We start from the raw sequence: 21,650 nt of genomic DNA, 5'->3' as shown, positions 1-21,650 counted from the left end.
AACGCATGTTCTTCAACAGTTCACATTTTACCTTTAGCCTATTCTCCATCATCATTTTCTGCCATTCCCACTAACCACAGGGGCTCACCCAGCATGGAGTACCTCATAATTGAGACCACCTTTGGGCCTGGTGTGGCCTTTGAGACGTCCAGGGGATGTTCTAGACCTTCTCTTATATCATCTGAGAACTTCTTTTTGCACTTAGAGCACCTGGACCACACTGTGTCTGGCTCCCATGCTAATTTTGGGAACAGTGCCAGAACCCTCCGGAAAACAGATTTATCCCAAAAATGCTTTCACGTTGATCAGAAACAGTGGAGAGCCTGACCCTAGGGTTGCCTGGTCCTCCCAGGCAGTGGTGGAATCCAAAAATTTTAGTAACAGGTTCCCTTGGTGGTGGGATTCAAACAGTGGCATAGCGCCAATGGGGCTGGGCGGGGCACGCCGGGGGCGTGGCCAGGCATTCCAGGGGCGGGGGCTGTGGCAAGGATGCAGCGACTGTGCCGGTCCTTGGGCGGGAAACGAATGCACGCAGGCGCAGGCTGCCATGCATGCCGGTGCACCTACTGCTAGACTGCTTCAAGTTCAGTGTGCTACAGCTGAGAGGAGGGGCGTAACTAAGGCAAAAATCCGTGGCAAAATCACCAATTAGTAACCCCCTCTCGGCACACACAAATAATTAGTAACCTACACTCGGGAACCTGTGAGAACCTGCTGGATCCCACCTCTGCTCCCAGGCCACCAACGTGTTGTATCTGTGACACATTCTATTAGGTATTTAAAGGATAACTAAGCTAAAGATATTGGTTCTGTTCTCCTCTCTTTTAACTCCATGACTGGTGAGAGAGAGAAAGAGAGAGGTGTACCCACTGAAATGCACAGCTGTGCAGGGATTTCAATTCTGATCCATCCGGTCCTTACCTAAGGTTACAAGTAGGTCCACCAAAACAAGATCACCAAAGCAAGACTGGTCCTTTTATTAGAGCCAACTAAAATATCATGTTAACTTTTAATCTTTTGCCATAATCAAATGTATTTTATCTACTACTTGCTTTTTTGCGAGTTGACCTTTTAGTAAACAGTCACCGACTGTGTATAAGTACAATAATAATTATATTCCTTCTGGTAAATGCCATAGACTATGTAATATTTTTGTATAGTGCTTTTAGTACTCTTATGATAGATTATAGATTATGTAACATTTGAATAGTGCTTCTAGTACTCTTTTGTCTCTATATATATGTACTATGGTAACGGTACCTTGAAACTGATGTACCCTGATCTTGTACTACTGGTCGCTGACTGTAAATAAAATGACTTATACTCATGGAAGTGTGCGTGCTTTTTTGTTTTCCTGAGAACCCTTCAAGACAGATGTTCAGAACAGAGATAAAACAGAATTAAAAATATCATGAAAGCATGTGTGCTTTTTGTGTTCCCCAGAACCCTTCAAGACAGAGGTTCTGAATAAAAAAGGGATAAAAACAGAATTAAAAATATCATGAAAGCATGTGTGCTTTTTGTGTTCCCCAGAACCCTTCAAGACAGAGGTTCAGAATAAAAAAGGGATAAAAACAGAATTAAAAATATCATGAAAGCATGTGTGCTTTTTGTGTTCCCCAGAACCCTTCAAGGCAGAGGTTCAGAATAAAAAAGGGATAAAAACAGAATTAAAAATATCATGAAAGCATGTGTGCTTTTTGTGTTCCCCAGAACCCTTCAAGACAGTGGTTCAGAATAAAAAAGGGATAAAAATGGAATAAAGGCAGGATTAAAAATGGAATAAAAACTATCATGGCAGTGTCCATGCTTTTAGTGCTCCTTAGAACCCTTTAAGACTGGTGTTCAGAATAAAAATCGGATAAAAGTGGAATAAAAATGGATAAAGTGGAATTTAAAATATCATGGAAGCTTTTTGTGCTCCCAAGAACCATTCAAGACATATGTTCGGAATAAAAATGGGATAAGAATAGAATAAAAATGGAATTAAAATGGGATAAAAATGGAATTCAAATGGAATTCAAACTGGATAAAATGGAATAAAAATATCATGGAGATGTGCATGCTTTTTGTGTCCCAGAGGACCCTTCAAGACAGATGTTCAGAATAAAAATGGAATAAAAATAGAATAAAAGCAGGATTAAAAATGGAATAAAAATAGCCTGGAAATGTGCTTGCTTTTCATGCTCCTGAGAACCCTTCAAGACAAATGTTCAGAATAAAAATGGGAAAAGTGGGAGGAAATGATTTGTTTCCAGGCACAGTACCAGAGACACATCACCTCTTCACATGGAAGACAGAATGTTCTGCCATTTAAAATGAATTGGCCTGGAAGGTGCTGGGTACAAAACAGGTTTACAAGTTCTTAGGACCAAAGAGAGAGTGGAAGTATAGAGAGAACCCCCACTCTGTGAATATCAGAGCAGCATGGTGCAGTGGTTAACAGCAGGTGGATTCTAATCTAGAGAACCGGGTTTGATTCCCCACTCTTCCACCTGAGTGGCAGAGACTTATCTGGTGAACCAGATCAGGTTCTTCACTCCTACATTCCTGCTGGGCGACCTTGGGCTAATCACAGTTCTTCGGATCTCTCTCAGCCCCACATACCTCACAAGGATCTGTTGTGGGAAGATGAAGAAAAAGGAGCTTGTAAGTCACATTGAGTCTCCTTACAGGAGAAAAGGGTGGTAGGCTTGGAGATTCCAGATTCAACCTGAATCTGGGTGAATTCATGCATATTCGGGCAAAAATCGGCCAAATATGTCCTGCTTGAATCTGAATGAATCTGAATGTAAGGTATTCTGTATTTTGGTATTTTTGGTGTTTTTTATGTTTTGGCCTGCAGGGGGCGCATATTTAAAGCTAGTAATACCCAACTTTCAGGATATCATCCAGAGATTGTCCTGATGATACCACCCAAGTTTGGTGAGGTTTGGTTCAGGGGGGCCAAAGTTGTAGACCCCCAAAGGGATAGACTCCATCTATTAGCTCCCATTGGAAACAATGGGAGGTGTGGGCACCCATTTTGGGGGTCCATAACTTTGCCCTCCCTGAATTAAACTTCACTAAACTTAGGTGCCATCATCAGGACAGTCTCTGGATGATACCCTGAAATATTGGTGCCACTAGCATTAAAAATGCGCCCCCTACAGACCAAAACGTAAAAAACACCAAAAGTACAAAAACATTCAAACAGACCCAAATTTTTCTGATGTACCCGAATATTCGGGTATATCCAAATATGTTATTTGTCTTATTCGGGCATAATTTTATGCCCAAATAAATTCGAATTTTACCAAATTTTTAGGGCATTTACCAAGCCCAAAAGGTGGGGTATAAATCCAAACACTTCTCTTCTTCTTCAGTGATGGCCATGCTGATTAGAAAAGTTTTAATTTTTAACAAGACACTGGCCGCTATGCAAAAAGGTAGAACACACATATCAGTTTCATTTGGGCGAGGAGAACCATTTCTACATTCTGCCCACACTGCTTGTAGTAACCAAATCTACCCATTATCAAGATTCAACACCATGAGGGCAACAGCTCCTCACAAGACAAAAAGATCAAAATAGCACACAGAGCATAGACTTCTCGAGGCTTGCCCAGAATGGTTCAAACGTGCAACTCTGGTTAGAAAAAGACCCAAAGGTGAATGAAGGACAGAATGAAGGACAGAATGTTTCAGTAATACTTAAGGCACCAACAATTCTCAGTTTTTCGTAAAATGCCCAAAGCACATTAGAGGCAGTAATCAGTTGAATATCTTAACCCCTCCACACAAAACAACGCATCCAGAAGATCTAGCAGCCCATGTAATTCTTGACTGAACTTTCACTATAGCCCAGCCCAAAAGTGTGTATTTCTGGGTGCTGTAAATGCCCTTCGAGTAGAAAGAGAAAAACCCATTTCCCTGGACATCTGGATGCTGGAGATCCTGCAGAAATCAACTGATCCAGGGGAAAAAATTAGTACAATTCTAGCCACTCAATTCTTACTCAAGCCAGCCAACCCTAAAAGAGGTTGCAGGTGGTCATTCACATCAATTGTAATGGTTAGAAGGCACATCTGAACGTTACAGATCAAGAGAGACTTTCACAGCAGTGTTAACACCACACGTTCTTCTAGCACCCAAAGCCTTTCCAACACAACTCCCAAAAAACTTTGTACAAGGCCACACTGGACATTCTGGTAAACTGAGACGTAAACCTAGATGTCTTTCTTAGGCTCAGAAGGTGCTTTCGGTGGGCTGCCCAGCTTCCCCTTCGGTTCTTTAGAGGCCTGGACATCATCTTCCACCTTGGAAGTGGGAGCGTCTGGAAGCTCTACCAAGCTGGGGGCAAAAGGCCCCACCACCCATGGGAGGGGAACATGCGAGACCACGTAGTCCAGCACGTCATCCACAGCCTCCCGCGCCTTGGTGACTTGCTCACGACTCTGAGCCAAGATGGCGGCCGAAACGTCCTGGAAGTGATGGCCATGCAAAGTTGAATCTCTAACTACCACATTACACTGGCCCTTTAGTAGTGCCAAAGACTATGTCCAGGATTTTATCACAATCCCTTTGATGTAGGGTTTCCAATCTCTAAGAGGGGCCTGGAGTTCTCCTAGAATTATAATTGAACTCCAGGTTTCAGTGATCAGTTCCCTTGGATACAACAGTGATTTCAGAAGGTGGAATCTGTGGTATGCCATAGTTTCTAGCAGTACTTCTTTAGGTACTGCCCCCAATGTCCCAAGCCAGACTCTACCTTGATGGCCAAAGTGCCAGAAAGCTGCCATTCCAAAGAAGAGCCAAAAATTATTCTGGAAATATACATGTTTGTCCAGAGCAACATTTCACAACCTTTGCTCTGGAGGGTGAAGAGCTGCTTCAGATGTCCCAGGAGAGTGAGCATCTGTGGCTACAGTTGTGTCAATGTTACAAAGGAGCTTTTAGCAACCACAACAAAGCAAACAGGACACCCCGGGCAGTATCGACTGGTTTAATCAGCAAGCGGGGTACCTGACTGGCTTCCTGCTTAGCCTAACTTGTGTATCCGCCTCTTCCAGCCTCGGCATATCTTGCTATCAGTGGGGAAGGTCCCATGCTGAGCGGTTGCATGCTGCCTCCACTCGACAGCTTCGCCAAGCTGAGGATCAAAGATACGCAGTGCACAACGAACCAGAACGGGGGCCAGCCAGCAATCTCCCCATGTTCTGCTGCACTGATTTGTGATAATGGGCCGACAAAGATTCAAGGCATGTCGTCATCACTGTGTTTACATTTACCCAGGTGACGTGCACAAGCTTCTCACTTCTGAAGTCACCCATTCAAAGGTGACGGAGCTCTAATACCAAACACTCACCTAGAGAAGGCTTGGACTAATGGCTAGCATATTTCACATTGCTTATTTCACATTGCACATTGCATATTTCACATTGCATATTGCACATGCTTATTGTACAAAATAGTACTCTAAATCAACTCTATGGCCCCTACCTCACATGCAGAATAATGCACTTTCAATCCACTTTCAATGCACTTTGCGGCTGGATATTACTGTGTGGAATAGCAAAATCCACTTGCAAACTATTGTGAAAGTGGATTGAAAGTGCATTATTCTGTACCTGCAGAACAGGCCTATCTGTTGAACATCCTTAATTTCCCTCCGTTTGGTTAAGTGGACTTGTGTATATAATATGGTTATGCCAATAAAGGTTCTTCGTTTGTTGTTTGTTGAACATACTTTGCGTTCCTCAGTATCACCAAGCTGATCAATGGATGTCCACCTTCCTCCTTTGTACATTTCTGGGGCAGATTTGCATTTAACACTAATCTAAGGGCCAAATAGGGCAGGAGCAGATGCTATATCGACGGTGAGCTTGGAAACTTTCTTCAAAGGGGAAAGCGTCAATCATTCCTCAATAAAGCTGTAGATTTTTCCCCCCTGGATCACTGGAGTTCTTTATGTCAAGAGTGGAAAGAACATATTTGGCTGGGATTTACAAGAAGCTTTGAAACGGATTATGGGCGTTTGGCCAGGCAAGTGCCTGGAGGAGCGTGTTGTAGGGGTCCAGTTAAGCGGGTGTTTGGAAGGAGGCGGAGAGACAAAAGGAGAACAGAAACACAGAATAGATCCACGACATTTAACTCGATACAGAGAATTAATAGACACATTCAGTTTGCAGAGTGTGGCTCACCTGGAGCCGTGTTCAAATGTAGAATGCACCACTGTGCAGGTTTCGAACACACTGTGAATCCAATGAGTAGTCTTTGCAGGGGTGGCAAGCGATAACGGCGTCAACAAGGGTAAATTGTGACTCCGCCGATATCTACTACATTCTCATTTCACCTCGGTCAGAGTGCCTGTGCTTAGATGTGGAGCAGACTGAAAAGAAAGGGGAGAAAATATCATATATCTAGTTGCCATGGCTAGAGGAGAGCCCCAGACCTGGCATTTTAGTGTAAACAAGCTACTTTGTGGGTGGATTTGATGTCTCTGCCAATCCATCATTTAACCAGAAGTGAGGTGGAGACTCACACTGAGACTAGGGTGTTGTGGGTTTTCTGGGCTGTGCGGCTGTGTTCCAGTAGCATTTTCTCCTGACTTTGCTCCTGCATCTGTGACTGGCATCTTCAGAGATTCCTTGCAGCCTCACAGGATCCTTGTAGCATCACAGAGGATCCTCTGAAGATGCCAGCCACAGATGCAGGCGAAACATTAGGAGAAAATGGTACCGGAACACGACCATACAACCTGGAAAACCCACAACACCCTAGTGATTCCGGCCATGGAAGCCTTTGACAACACATTGAGACTAATCCCCACCTGTCACAATATAGTGCGTAAAGAAAAAACCCCAAGGGTGTAAAAAGCAAACCAAAATCACAATATGGTGGGGAGAAGTGCCATTAAATCTCAGCTGACTTATAGCCACCCTGTAGGGCTTTTCAAGGCAAGAGATGTTTAGAGCTGGTTTGCCATTGCCTGCCTCTGCATCACAACCCTGGTATTCCTCAGAGGTATCCCATCCTAATACTGGTCCTTTCTGCACAGACACTTTAAAAACTTTTGAGGCAGGAAATAAAACATTTCCTCCAAAGAGTTCCGCATTGTTTTTCCCCAAAAACGTTTTATTCGCAGCCTCAAAATGCTTTAAATGAACCCCCTTTAAAAACAGGTCTCTGGCTGAACATCTTTAAAACGGCTTCAGTTGCTGTGCAGTCCTCTGAAGACGTTTCCCACGCCTCTCTGCCTTCCCTGCACTTCCTCATCCACACCATTTTGTGAGCTCACTCCTTGCTTGCGAAAGTCCCTTGCCTTGCTTTTGAAGCATTTCAGAGTGTTTTTTTGTGATGGGGGAGGGGGCTTTACAACACGACACTGACTACAGAAGACTCAGGGAATCTTAGCATGAGGCTGAGAAGCACAGAAGCACCGATTTGGCAATGCACTGGGGGAAAAACAATGGAAAACAGAACATGGCGGCCAGGTATCATTTCAAGGGGGTGAGTATGAACAAAAATTGTGTAATTTGGAGGGAATTTAAAACATTTTTAAAATGTTTTAGGTGACTTGTGCGGAAACAGTCACTAGCTAGGGCCAACCCTGCTTAGCTTCCTAGATCTAATTAAATAGGGCTAAACTGGACTATCCAGGTCTGGGTAAAATCATAATACACCGTGATAAAAAAAACCTCCATGCTAACAATTATTTACTCGACAGAATATTAAGCAAGTAACAAACAGTTGTAAAACAGAAATGACAAAATGTGCCCAAGAGGTAAATAGCAAACCATTCACCAAAATATTGACAGTAGTTAGGAAATATTTGCAGTAATGAGAACAGCAATCCGAATGTAATCTTGTTTCAACAATCTCTGTCGGCCGAAGCTCAATTCTTAATATACTGTAATAAATTACAACCAATGAATTATATTACAGGTAAATGGAACAAAACCCCTTAAACTTTGCTCTCCAAAGCCAAAAACTCCAACTGAAAGAAAATCCTCTGAAGTAAGAAAGGAGGTCTACCGGTCAAACCGTTTATAAAAAACTTGATAGCAGGCAGGAGCACCTGAAAAACAATCTATACCACAAATAAATAATACAAACATTCTAAAAAAAACTAGTCGAATTAAAAAAAAGAGTCAACATTAAATGGCGTGTTTTTTTTTAAATCATGGTGTATTGTGATTTTGGTATGATATAGAAGAAGAAGAGTTTGGATTTTTACCCCCCCCCCCCTCTCCTGTAAGAAGGTTCCAAGGGGCTTATAATCTCCTTTCCCTCCCCCACAACAAACACCCTGTGAGGTGGGAGGGGCTGAGAGAGCTCCAAAGAGCTGTGACTAGCCCAAGGTGTGTTGGAGTGCACAGGCTAATCTAGTTCCCCAGATAAGCCTCCACAGCTCAAGTGGCAGAGCGGGGAATCAAACCCGGTTCTCCAGATTAGAGTGTACCTGCTCTTAACCACTACACCACCGCTGGTTAGCATAAGCAAAAATGAGCAAAGCTTTTGAAAGAAGAAAAAGAAAGATGTTGGGACTAGGTGACTAGGAGATTTGGGGGTGGAGCCTGGGGAGGGCAGTGTTAAAGCAGGGAAGAGTCCTCAGCCGGAGTCACAGAGTCCACCTCCAAAGCAGCCACTTTCTCCGAAGGAACTAATTTCTGTAGCCTGGAGAACAGCTGAACTTCCAGGAGATCTCCAGGCGGCACCTGTAGTAGGGCTGCCACAGAGTTGTTGGCAATTCCTAGAGCCACCAGAGATCACATCCAGGTTGTCCCCAGGTGTGATGTAGCACTGCAGCTGGCGTTATTCCCTCCATCCATTTCCCTGCCCCCAACCCTCCTGCTGATTGCCAGACATTGGCAATGGCAACCCTCCATGGGCAGCTCCCTTCGACGTTCCCCAAGGGCTGTGGATCTGCCATGTCCTGAAGCTAAGAAGGGAGAGGGAAGCCACTCTGCTTCAGATGTCCAATGTCCTTTATCATCCATAACTCATGTGTCCAATGTCCTTTATTATGCCTAACTCATGCATGACCATTTCTAGGGTGACACAGCACCTCAGGCATCCCTCCTACATCTGTCTTGGCAGGGACCATTTTGCTGACAGGCTCCGTCGCTTCATCACTCGGAGCCGCTTCTGTTCAAGAACCAGATTTGTCCGGAGCAAGGAGGAGCTGGTTGGCAGCAAACATTGCCCAGCTGTGAATTATGTATTCCAAGCACTGTCTTGGCTCTAAGATGATATTTCATACACAAGGTGATAGCTAATACGGATGCAAATAAATTGTTTCACTTTTTGGAATTAGCTGGTTGTTTATCACAGTTGTAGAAAGTGATGAACGTCCAAAGGTGGGAGTGTTAGATTCCATCGACCCGGGAGAAGGGAACACCAAGATTAATTTAAGTGCAGACGGCCAAAAGGAGAAAGGAGCGAGGTGTCACCACCATCACCACCACCACCACCATCCCGGTTTTATCTCCAAAAACTCCACATGTAACCTTTCAGACAGCGATAAGGAGCTATTCCAGCAATTAGGAAAATGTTTCCTGGCTGTGAGAGGTATGCCTAATGTTCATTAGGTGCCTGAAAGGGCAGTCGTACAACCCGGAAGCCACTTACACCAAAGTAGCCCCTTGCCAAGAAGAAGAAGAAGAAGAAGAAGAAGAAGAAGAAGAAGAAGAAGAAGAAGAAGAAGAAGAAGAAGAAGAAGAAGAAGAAGAAGAAGAGGAGGAGGAGGAGGAGGAGGAGGAGGAGGAGGAGGAGGAGTTTGGATTTATATCCCCCCTTTCTCTCCTGTAGGAGACTCAAAAGGGCTTACAATCTCCTTGCCCTTCCCCCCTCACAACAAACACCCTGTGAGGTAAGTGGGGCTGAGAGAGCTCCGAAGAGCTGTGATTAGCCCAAGGCCACCCAGCTGGCGTGCGTTGGAGTGTACAGGCTAATCTGAATTCCCCAGATAAGCCTCCACAGCTGAGACAGCCGAGCGGGGAATCAAATCTAGTTCCTCCAGATTAGAATGCACCTGCTCTTACCCACTGTGCCACTGAAGAGGGGGGAAGCTACTTTCAAATAAACTTCTTGAACATTTCAGCCTAATTTTTTTAATGAAATGCCATCTGTTGGCATCTGTGCCTGTAAATCTGTAAAGGAAGTGACTGCAACCGGAGAATTCCAGAGCTTGCAACTCAGAAGGAAATGTACGTGGTGAAACAGAACAGCAGAAAAGTGGGTCTCAAGGAAAGCAACATAGTCTGGCAGTCTTGTAGGGTTGCCAGCTTTGGGTTGGGAAACGCTTGGAGATTTAGGGGGAATGGAACCTAAAGAGAATGGGAATTGGGGAAGGGAGAGACCTCAGTGGCATATCATGCCAGAAAGTCAATCTTCCAAAAAATCCGTTTGCTCCAGGGTCCCTTCCGCACATGCAGAATAATGCATTTCCAATCCACTTTCACAATTGTTTGCAAGTGGATTTTGCTATTCTACACAGCATGGTATTTTTAAAGTGCTTTTATACTGATGTTTGCCGCCCTGAGCCCTATTGGGAAGGGTGGGATATAAATTTAAGGAATAAATAAATAAAGTGCATTGAAAGTGGATTGAAAGTGCATTATTTTAAATGTGTGGAAAGGGCCCAGGTGAACTTATTTCTGTTGCCTGGAGATTAATTGTAATAGCAAAGTCTCTCCAACCATCACCGGTAGGTTGGCTACCCTATGGTTATGAGGTTAAATTTAAGACTTTTCTGCTCACTTGGGGTTCCATCATTTTTACCTGGTTCCCATGAGGCAGATTCTTTGATCTACACATTGTGGATGGGGGCGGGGGGGCAGGTTAAAAATTAAATACTCTCTCTCTCTCTGTGTGTGTGTGTGTGTGTGTGTGTGTGTGTGTGTGTGTGTGTGTGTGTCTGTGGTGCCACAGTGATTGTCTTGGCGCATATTCTTGTGATATGTTGTACTAGTCTGGATTGTGACAGATTGATAGTGGTGGGCCTCATATTCTGAGAGGGTCGAACCTCCTTCCTGAGTTAGCATTCCCTGATTAAATAGGAGAATGGATCATGCTGATTAACTGGCACACTTCAAAAAGTGTGTACATTTGACAGGGGAAAAATGATTCATGAAGAGGCAGAAAATAAGAGAGCAAGCGTGGTGTAGTGGTTAAGAGCAGGTGCACTCTAATCTGGAGAACCAGATTTTATGCCTTGCTCTGCCGCTTGAGCTGTGAAGGCTTATCAGGTGAACCAGATTAGCTTGTGTACTCCAACACGTGTCAGCTGGGTGACCTTGGGCTAGTCACAGTTCTTCTGAGCTCTCCCAGCCCCACCCACCTCACAAGGTGTTTGTTGTGCGGGGAGGGAAGGGAAAGGAGATTGTCAGCCCCTTTGAGTTTCCTTGCAGGAGAGAAAGGGGGGATATGAATCCAAAAATAAGGAAACGAGGGTTCAGTTCACAGGAGAAGGAAATGGGGTGAAACTGCAGGGACTGCCATGGAGAGAAACATATCACCATGACATGCCTCTGAAGGTGCCAACCATAGATGTCCCCAGGCTGCAGCCATTTAGTGACGTGGGGGCAGAAAATCGCCCCCCCCCCCATACCTCTCCTTCTTCCCCCGGGTCCATTCACTGACTTATTTCCACTGGGTGGCATGGACCATTGCTGTGTTCAGATTTGTAAGTTGGGGCATGTTCTATAATGTGATGGTGACTTTGAGATGACCTGGTGCCAAAAAAGTTGTTTGGTCGGGGTAGGGGAGGGCGGCCACCCATACAGGGTGAGGGCAAGGGGACTCAGATTTTGCCCCAGGCTACATTTTCCCTTGATATGCCTCTGGCAGGAGCTGATGGGAATCGTAGCCCATGAGTATCTGGAGGGTCAAAGTTGGACACCCCTGCTCTAAACTGATTATATGGCCATGACAAGAATGACTCAGATTGCCTCATGTGATATTTTGAAATATGCCATTCCATAGATAGATAGATAGATAGATAGATAGATAGATAGATAGATAGATAGATAGATAGATAGATAGATAGATAGATAGATAGATAGATAGATAGATAGATAGATAGATAGATAGATAGATAGATAGATAGATAGATAGATAGATAGATAGATAGATAGATAGATAGATAGATAGATAGATAGATAGATAGATAGATAGAAAAAGCCCAAGGAAATACAAGCAGGCATTCCATCTCCATTTCAATCGTTTTACGATCTAAACGTTCAATCTGATCATGGTTCATTTTTTTTAAAAAAAATCCTCTCTCCCCCAGAGTTTTATTTTTAGCCACAGGTTTATTTGCAGCAGCACGCTCTTGCACTGCATGCTGGAAATCTTGCCAATGAAGATCTCAACAAACGGCAATTAAAGAAATTAGCATGGCACATCCCAACTCAGACGAGGGAGGCTTTAACATAATGGCCTTCCTCTCTGGTTATCTGAGCTCTAATACTATCAAGATAAATAGGGTGCTGAGAAGCAGGGCTTCGGGTGCCTGAGAAAGGTTGCTGAAATGGTATTTTTTTAAAAAAATGGCACGGGGGTAGGGGGACAGTTCCTGGGGAAGAAGCTTGCGGTGGGGACACATTTGGACAGCTGTTCCACACTGTGACACCCATGGATGCCCTGATGTTGCTGATTAATGTCCTGCAAAGTGCCTGTTTCTTGAGACTTGGGGAAGAAATCCAAAGGGCCTTGAACAGAACAGGAAAAAATGCAGGTGCATCTAGTTGCTTCCTGCTAGCTGGCTGACTAGGAAAGCCCTGAGTGCTTTTCAAGCATATCACGTTAATGCTCTCATCGCGGGCTGCAGAAGCAGACTTTCTTATAGGGCTGCCAGGTTTCCCGGATTGGTGGAAGACTTCCCGCTGGCAGCCCTATCTCTGCTGCTGCTCAGTGGAGGAGAGGGGAGCAAATGGAGGAAGCATTTGTTTGGAATATGCTGCCACAGGAGGTGGTGATGGCCACTAACCTGGATAGCTTTAAAAGGGGCTTGGACAGATTTATGGAGGAGAAGCTCGATTATGCCACCAATCTTGATCCCTCTTTGATCTGAGATTGTAAATGCCTTAACAGTCCATTAGGCGCCAGGGAGCAACAGCCGAGAAGGCCATTGCTTTCACATCCTGTATGTGAGCTCCCAATGGCACCTGGTGGGCCACTGCTAGTAAAGCAGAGAGCTGGACCGATGGACCTTGGTCTGATCCAGCTGGCTTGTTCTTATGTTCTTATGCAACCGGTGATGACAATATGGTAATGTCACTTTCAGCTTGTGTGATCGCATAGGGGCAAAACTCTAGTATTCTCCCAGAATTCTGCAGTTAAACCATAGAGTTTGGGCGAAGGCTAGAGAAGTGCCCTTTGTGATGAGGTCATTTCCAGGCCGCGCTGTAAATTTGGGGGCCCTGGGTTAGGAGATGAGCATGGCAGACCAAGAGCCAGCGTGGTGTAGTGGTTAAAAGCAAATGGCCACCTATCTGGTGAACTGGATTTGTTTCCCAGCTCTTCCATGTGAAACCTACTGGGTGACCTGGAGCTAGTCACAGTTCTCTCCGAACTCTCTCAGTCCCACCTACCTCACAAAATATGTGCTGTGGGGAGCGGAAGGGAAAGGAGTTTGTAAGCCGCTTGGAGACCTCTTATGACTGAGAAAAGTGGGGTATAGATTTAAACTCTCTTCTTCTGGTCCCCACCACCCCCCACAAACACATCCTCACATTAATCTCCGATACTGTTTTATGGTTGCTGGGCATCTTTTACGGTGTGTTCTGTGTAGGTCTATCCATCTGTCTTGCTACAGCCCAGTCATGGGTTTATTGCCTCAGCCCACGTTTCTTTATAAAGGGTCCTGCGGTAGGCGTGGAGCACACCTGGCAAACATTCCCCCAGGCCACCTCCGTCCAGATGGACAGCCTTCTCCCCTCCCCCGAAGACACTGTGAAATCTAAATGAATGCCAAACACACTGCTTCGGCTTCTTTGCAGGAATGAAAACTAAATTCTAAAGGCATGAACGGTTTGAGAAATCCGTGCCCCTCCAGATCAGCTCTGAGGATGTTTTGAAGAGTTGTTCATCAGGTCAGATGTACCATGGATTCACTCATCTTCGCCACCATGGCCAATAAGCCACCGGCCATGGTGGCAGGGTCTGATGGGAATCAAACCATGGAACATCTGAGAGTCGCAGGTTGCAGACCCCCCAGCAAGCACATTGTCAGCACTAACCAGATGTTCAAAATAGAACACCTAGCAGATGCCCTCTTGGGGGCCGGGAAACACAACGCTGGATAAGCTGGGAGAAACTCTACCAAGTAAAACAAGAAGACGACGCGAATGGACTGAGCACTGTTTAGTAGGGTTCAACCATGGTCTCTAGTTCATGGACTACAATTCCCATCAGCCCCTGCCAGCATGGCCAAGTGCTGGTAGGCTCATGGGAATCTTCAGTAGTCTATGAACATCTGAGGGGCCATAGTTGCCTAAAGACCCCTGCTCTAAGGGATCCAGCTGATAAAATGGCCATGGGGGAAAGATGGAAGATGAATCAGGAATAGGGAAGTCTACTTCGCCCATTTGTCTGTGCCATCAGAGTAGGCTAAAGCCTATGCAGTGTAGTGGTTAGAGTCCCAGCTTCCCCACTCTTTCATGGAAGCTCACTTGGTGAACTGGGGACAGTTACATCTCTAGGGGTGAGGACAATTCCTTATTTCATTTTGGCATTTCCTCAGCAAGTCCGCCTTCAAATTGCCATTTCTATATTTCTGTATGTGTATTTTAGCTCCCTCTCTAATTGTTTTAACCATGTTTTGGGGTTGGCTTTCATGGCATCGGTGTGATTTGATGATGTGTATTTTTAAACCACTCACCACTTGCGATCCTGGTGAGGAGATAGATAGATAGATGACAGATAGATAGATAGATAGATAGATAGATAGACAGAAAGCCCAAGCAAGGAAATGTATTACAAGCAGGCATTCCATCTCCATTTTCAATCGTTTTAATGACCCAAAACGCCTGGCCAATCTGATCAATCATGGTTCATTTTTTTTAAAAAAAATCCTCTCTCCCCCAGAGTTTTATTTTTAGCCACAGGTTTATTTGCAGCAGCACGCTCTTGCACTGCATGCTGGAAATCTTGCCAATGAAGATCTCAACAAACGGCAATTAAAGAAATTAGCATGGCACATCCCAACTCAGACGAGAGGGAGGCTGCGAACATAATGGGCCTTTCCCTTCTGGTTATCTGAGCTCTAATACTATCAAGATAAATAGGGTGCGCTGAGGCAGGGCTTTCGGGTGCCTGAGAAAGGTTGCTGAAATGGTATTTTTTTAAAAAAATGGCACGGGGGTAGGGGGACAGTTCCTGGGGAAGAAGCTTGCGGTGGGGACACATTTGGACAGCTGTTCCACACTGTGACACCCATGGATGCCCTGATGTTGCTGATTAATGTCCTGCAAAGTGCCTGTTTCTTGAGACTTGGGGAAGAAATCCAAAGGGCCTTGAACAGAACAGGAAAAAATGCAGGTGCATCTAGTTGCTTCCTGCTAGCTGGCTGACTAGGAAAGCCCTGAGTGCTTTTCAAGCAAGCATATCACAGCCACGCCCTCTCATCGTGGCCGCAGAAGCAGACTTTCTTATAGGGCTGCCAGGTTTCCCGGATTGGTGGAAGACTTCCCGCTGGCAGCCCTTATCTCCTGCTGCTGCTCAGTGGAGCAGAGGGGAGCAAATGGAGGAAGCATTTGTTTGGAATATGCTGCCACAGGAGGTGGTGATGGCCACTAACCTGGATAGCTTTAAAAGGGGCTTGGACAGATTTATGGAGGAGAAGTCGATTTATGGCTACCAATCTTGATCCTCTTTGATCTGAGATTGCAAATGCCTTAACAGTCCAGGCGCTCAGGAGCAACAGCCGCAGAAGGCCATTGCTTTCACATCCTGCATGTGAGCTCCCAATGGCACCTGGTGGGCCACTGCGAGTAGCAGAGAGCTGGACTAGATGGACTCTGGTCTGATCCAGCTGGCTTGTTCTTATGTTCTTATGCAACCGGTGATGACAATATGGTAATGTCACTTTCAGCTTGTGTGATCGCATAGGGGCAAAACTCTAGTATTCTCCCAGAATTCTGCAGTTAAACCATAGAGTTTGGGCGAAGGCTAGAGAAGTGCCCTTTGTGATGAGGTCATTTCCAGGCCGCGCTGTAAATTTGGGGGCCCTGGGTTAGGAGATGAGCATGGCAGACCAAGAGCCAGCGTGGTGTAGTGGTTAAAAGCAAATGGCCACCTATCTGGTGAACTGGATTTGTTTCCCAGCTCTTCCATGTGAAACCTACTGGGTGACCTGGAGCTAGTCACAGTTCTCTCCGAACTCTCTCAGTCCCACCTACCTCACAAGATATGTGCTGTGGGGAGCGGAAGGGAAAGGAGTTTGTAAGCCGCTTGGAGACCTCTTATGACTGAGAAAAGTGGGGTATAGATTTAAACTCTTCTTCTTCTGGTCCCCCACCCCACCCCCACAAACACATCCTCACATTAATCTCCGATACTGTTTTATGGTTGCTGGGCATCTTTTTACGGTGTGTTCTGTGTAGGTCTATCCATCTGTCTTGCTACAGCCCAGTCATGGGTTTATTGCCTCAGCCCACGTTTCTTTATAAAGGGTCCTGCGGTAGGCGTGGAGCACACCTGGCAAACATTCCCCCAGGCCACCTCCGTCCAGATGGACAGCCTTCTCCCCTCCCCCGAAGACACTGTGAAATCTAAATGAATGCCAAACACACTGCTTCGGCTTCTTTGCAGGAATGAAAACTAAATTCTAAAGGCATGAACGGTTTGAGAAATCCGTGCCCCTCCAGATCAGCTCTGAGGATGTTTTGAAGAGCTGGTAGCACAGGGGTCTGCAACCTGCGGCTCTCCAGATGTTCATGGACTACAATTCCCATCAGTCCCTGCCACCATGGCCAATTGTAAGCCAATTGGCCATGGTGGCAGGGTCTGATGGGAATCGTAGTCCATGAACATCTGGAGAGCCGCAGGTTGCAGACCCCTGTGCTAGCACATTGTCAGCACTAACCAGATGTTCAGTAAATAGAACAATCTAGCAGATGCCCTCTTGGGGGTCAGGAAAACACAATCGCTGGATAAGCTGGGAGAAACTCTACTGCGAAACAAGAAGACGCACGCAATGGACGGAGCACCTCGTTCTTCTAAGGCAGGGGTCTTCAAACTATGGCCCTCTAGATGTTCATGGACTACAATTCCCATCAGCCCCTGCCAGCATGGCCAAGTGGTAGGGCTCATGGGAATTGTAGTCTATGAACATCTGGAGGGCCATAGTTTGAAGACCCCTGCTCTAAGGGATCCAGCTGATAAAATGGCCATGGGGGAAAGATGGAAGATGAATCAGGAATAGGGAAGTCTACTTCGCCCATTTGTCTGTGCCATCAGAGTAGGCTAAAGCCTATGCAGTGTAGTGGTTAGAGTCCCAGCTTCCCCACTCTTTCATGGAAGCTCACTTGGTGAACTGGGGACAGTTACATCTCTAGGGGTGAGGACAATTCCTTATTTCATTTTGGCATTTCCTCAGCAAGTCCGCCTTCAAATTGCCATTTCTATATTTCTGTATGTGTATTTTAGCTCCCTCTCTAATTGTTTTAACCATGTTTTGGGGTTGGCTTTCATGGCATCGGTGTGATTTGATGATGTGTATTTTTAAACCACTCACCACTTGGGTGATCCTGGTGAGGACAGAAAGTCAGGGTACCATTTTTGCAAATAAATAAATATGAATAAACCTACCAAACAAGGTTTTTGTGAGGATAGAACAGAGGAGAAGAGGAGGATATTCGTTTTGAAAATTAGTCAACATCCTAAAGCAATTCAGCATCCTGGAAGCAGAGTGAAAAGAATCAACTGGAAGCCTGGGGAAACAGACTGCTCACTGTCAAGGAAGCACTGAGGCCCCTTCCGCACATGCAGAATAATGCACTTTCAATCCACTTCCAAGGCACTTTGCAGCTGGATTTTACTGTGCGGAATAGCAAAATCCACTTTCAAACAATTGTGAAAGTGGATTGAAAGCGCAGTGGCGTAGGAGGTTAAGAGCTCGTGTATCTAATCTGGAGGAACCGGGTTTGATTCCCAGCTCTGCCGCCTGAGCTGTGGAGGCTTATCTGGGGAATTCAGATTAGCCTGTACACTCCCACACATACCAGCTGGGTGACCTTGGGCTAGTCACAGCTTCTCGGAGCTCTCTCAGCCCCACCTACCTCACAGGGTGTTTGTTGTGAGGGGGGAAGGGCAAGGAGATTGTCAGCCCCTTTGAGTCTCCTGCAGGAGAGAAAGGGGAGATATAAATCCAAACTCCTCCTCCTCCTCCTCCTCCTCCTCCTCCTCCTCTTCTTCTTCTTCTTCTTCTTCTTCTTCTTCTTCTTCTTCTTCTTCCTCATTATGCTGCATGTGCGGAAGGGGCCTGAGGTACAGGCTGGTTGCTACTGAAATGCTGATGTGGTTCTCCATTGGCGAGATCCTGGGCAAATGGGGCCTGATCAGGTACAATGTTTGAAAGGCTTTCCAGTCTCTGCTGTAATGGTGCTAAGTGAAAAGCATGAGTCACTGTGGGGGAGGGGATTTTATGGGGCCACCACTGAAAAGTCTCTGGCACTGAACGAATGTTACTTCTCCATGGCCACAAGGAACAGGAGCCTAATCAGCAGATCTTAGCTGATCTGAGTGGGTTTCTGAGCTGCTACGGGAGCCTTTTTGTCAAACCACAGTGATGGAAAGTGCCGTTAAGTCAAGGCAAGAGATGCCCAGAAGTAGTTCGCCATTGCCTGCCTCTGCATTGCAAACCCGGACTTCCCTGGTGGCCTCCCATCCAAATACTAACAAAAAGCTAATGCTGCTTAGCTTCTAAGATCAAACCTGGGCCATCCTGATCAGGGCAGATATTTATTTATTATGGCCTTTTGGCCAGCCAATAGTTTAAAATCAGAGTACATGTGAATACATAGCACTCCACTTATACAAAAATATAATATAAATTAAAATCCATTATAAAATCTTTTGATAAATAACATTAGCTTCAGGCATTATTACAGTCCTCATCACACAGTGCAACTCTTTGTCTTAATAAGGAACTACGCTTGTTGTATACCAATATACAAAATTTAGCTACCTTCTGTGAAATGGCGGAAACACGACCTTCTAATAACATTCTTACAGAATTCATATCTGAGTTATCTATGAATGGATATACACGACGAGTTAACAATGGTTGGATTAATAGCTCCCTTTCACCTTCATGTAACTTGCAATGCAGTAAGATATGTGACACTGAGTCTACTTCCCCTGAGCCGCACACACAGGTTCTCCTGTGCCTCCTGATCAGGGCAATGCAAGCATCGAGGAGGCAAATTTCGGGTGATCTGGAGACACTGTTGGAGTAGAACCTTGTGAATGTCCTGTGCAAGGCCGGCACCATGATGAGGTTAGGCAGCGATGTTTGAAATATCCCTGTCCTGCACAGAGGAGTTGCTGAAAACAGGCACATTTCTCTTACTCCCTCGACTTCCTGCTTCTATATTAGGACAGTTTTAACTGTGCCACATAAAACCTGGCATCCTTTTTTCTTGCCGCTGTCAGAGGTTAAGGACGTGGGGAGTTATTGTTGATGCAGCTCACCTCTGCCAGCGCTTAGCCGATGATGCCTCCTGGAGGGGATGTGCTCTTTCATTTATCTGCAGACACAGCCGAGGGAGGAGACTTTGCAGGGATCAAGGTGGCTTCAATGCATCATTCCTGAGCATCCTAAGCAGGTCTGTGTCTTCTGAGACTATTTCGCCTTTTCTGCTGAGCTGTAAGAAAGGATTGGATGGAGAAGAAACCCAGAGGAGGAAGAAGAGTTGGCAGGTTTTTATACCCAATGTTTCTCTACCTTCAAGGAATCTCAAAGCAGCTTACAGCTCACAAAAGGTGTTTGGAATATGCTACCACAGGAGGTGGTGATGGCCACTAACCTGGATAGCTTTAAAAAGGGCTTGGACAGATGGCTACCAATCTTGATCCCCCTTGATCTCAGATTGCAAATCCCTTAGCAGGCCAGGTGCTCAGGAGCAGCAGCAGCAGAAGGCCATTGCTTTCACATCCTGCATGTGAGCTCCCAAAGGCACCTGGTGGGCCACTGCAAGTAGCAGAATGCTGGACTAGATGGACTCTGGTCTGATCCAGCAGGCTAGTTTTTATGTTCTTAATCACCTGACCTTCCTTTCCCCCACAATAGGCACCTTGGGAAACAGGTGAGTCTGAGAGAGTTCAGAGAGAACTTTGACTGGCCCAAGGTCACCCTGGTTCTCCAGTTTAAAGTCAGCCGCTCTTAATTGTTATGCCATGCTTAATTCTCTAGGCCACTGACTAAACAATGGGATCGGATCTAAACAGGAAGGAGATCTTGGGGACCTGATGGATAGCTTGAAAAAGAAAAAGTCAATTCAGTTAACTGATTGTTAGGAAAGGAACTGAAGATAACATAGTGAGATGGATCAACTCGAGAAAGGAAGCCCAAGTCTGCAAGACCTAAGCAAGGCTGTTAATGATAGGACATTTTGGAGGACACTGATTCATAAGGTCACCAACTCTGAAAGCAGAGAGGGCAGAATCTTTTTGCCACTGTGCCCATTTTATATTTTGGTATATATATTTTTTGTTACATGAAGGATCATTCATAGATGGAGGTCACCACCTGTAATCAGAAGTGTCTCAGTCCTTTCATAAGAACATAAGAACAAGCCAGCTGGATCAGACCAGAGTCCATCTAGTCCAGCTCTCTGCTACTCGCAGTGGCCCACCATCAAGCTTCAGGGCTCTTCCATCTCACTCCCACCCATTGGCCCCTTCCACACATGCAGAATAATGCACTTTCAATCCACTTTCAGTGCACTTTGCAGCTGGGTTTTACTGTATGGAATAGCAAAATCCACTTGCAAACAATTGTGAAAGTGGATTGAAAATGCATTATTCAGCATGCACGGAAGGGGCCATTGTCTTGATCCTAGTCTGCTCAATGTGCCCTTACATTCAGGTGGAGAAATACCAAAGACAGGGTCTTCTCTGTTGTGGCACCTGCTTTATGAAATTCTTTCCTTAGAGCAGTTTGCCTGGCAAAGAATCTACCTCACTTCCAAGCGTGATATGTCTTAGCCTAATGGAAATTGTCACATCTATGAATGCATTATAACGTGCAGCATATCCTATGATAGTGACTTACAAATATACAGGCAAGATTAAAATCTGTTGCTGAGAAACTGGAATAATTTTATCATGAAATAGGCAACAGAGGCAAACTTGTCCCATATTTGGACTCTTTGCTCAATTGTGGACTATCTTAGACATTCTGGTTGGTTCTGAAGTCTGTTCTGAGATGCTTGCACTTTTCTTATAGTATTAAATTTTGAATTTTAGTCATTGTATGCAGCCCTGGGCATAGTTTTTTGTTCATGATTGTCTGTACACTATACCTGTGTTCATTATATGTGTACTGCCTGGCAAAGAACCTGTATTTTCTCCCCTGCCAAATGAAAACGTGCATGTTTTCCCAAACTTTTGGTGTACTGCTTGATATTCTGTTTTCCCCCCTCTTACTCTCATGTCAGTAT

Source organism: Sphaerodactylus townsendi, linkage group LG16, assembly GCF_021028975.2.
Source record: "Sphaerodactylus townsendi isolate TG3544 linkage group LG16, MPM_Stown_v2.3, whole genome shotgun sequence".
NCBI lineage: Eukaryota > Metazoa > Chordata > Lepidosauria > Squamata > Sphaerodactylidae > Sphaerodactylus > Sphaerodactylus townsendi.
The sequence above is the reverse complement of the archived record's forward strand: the minus strand, read 5'-3'. Positions refer to the sequence as shown.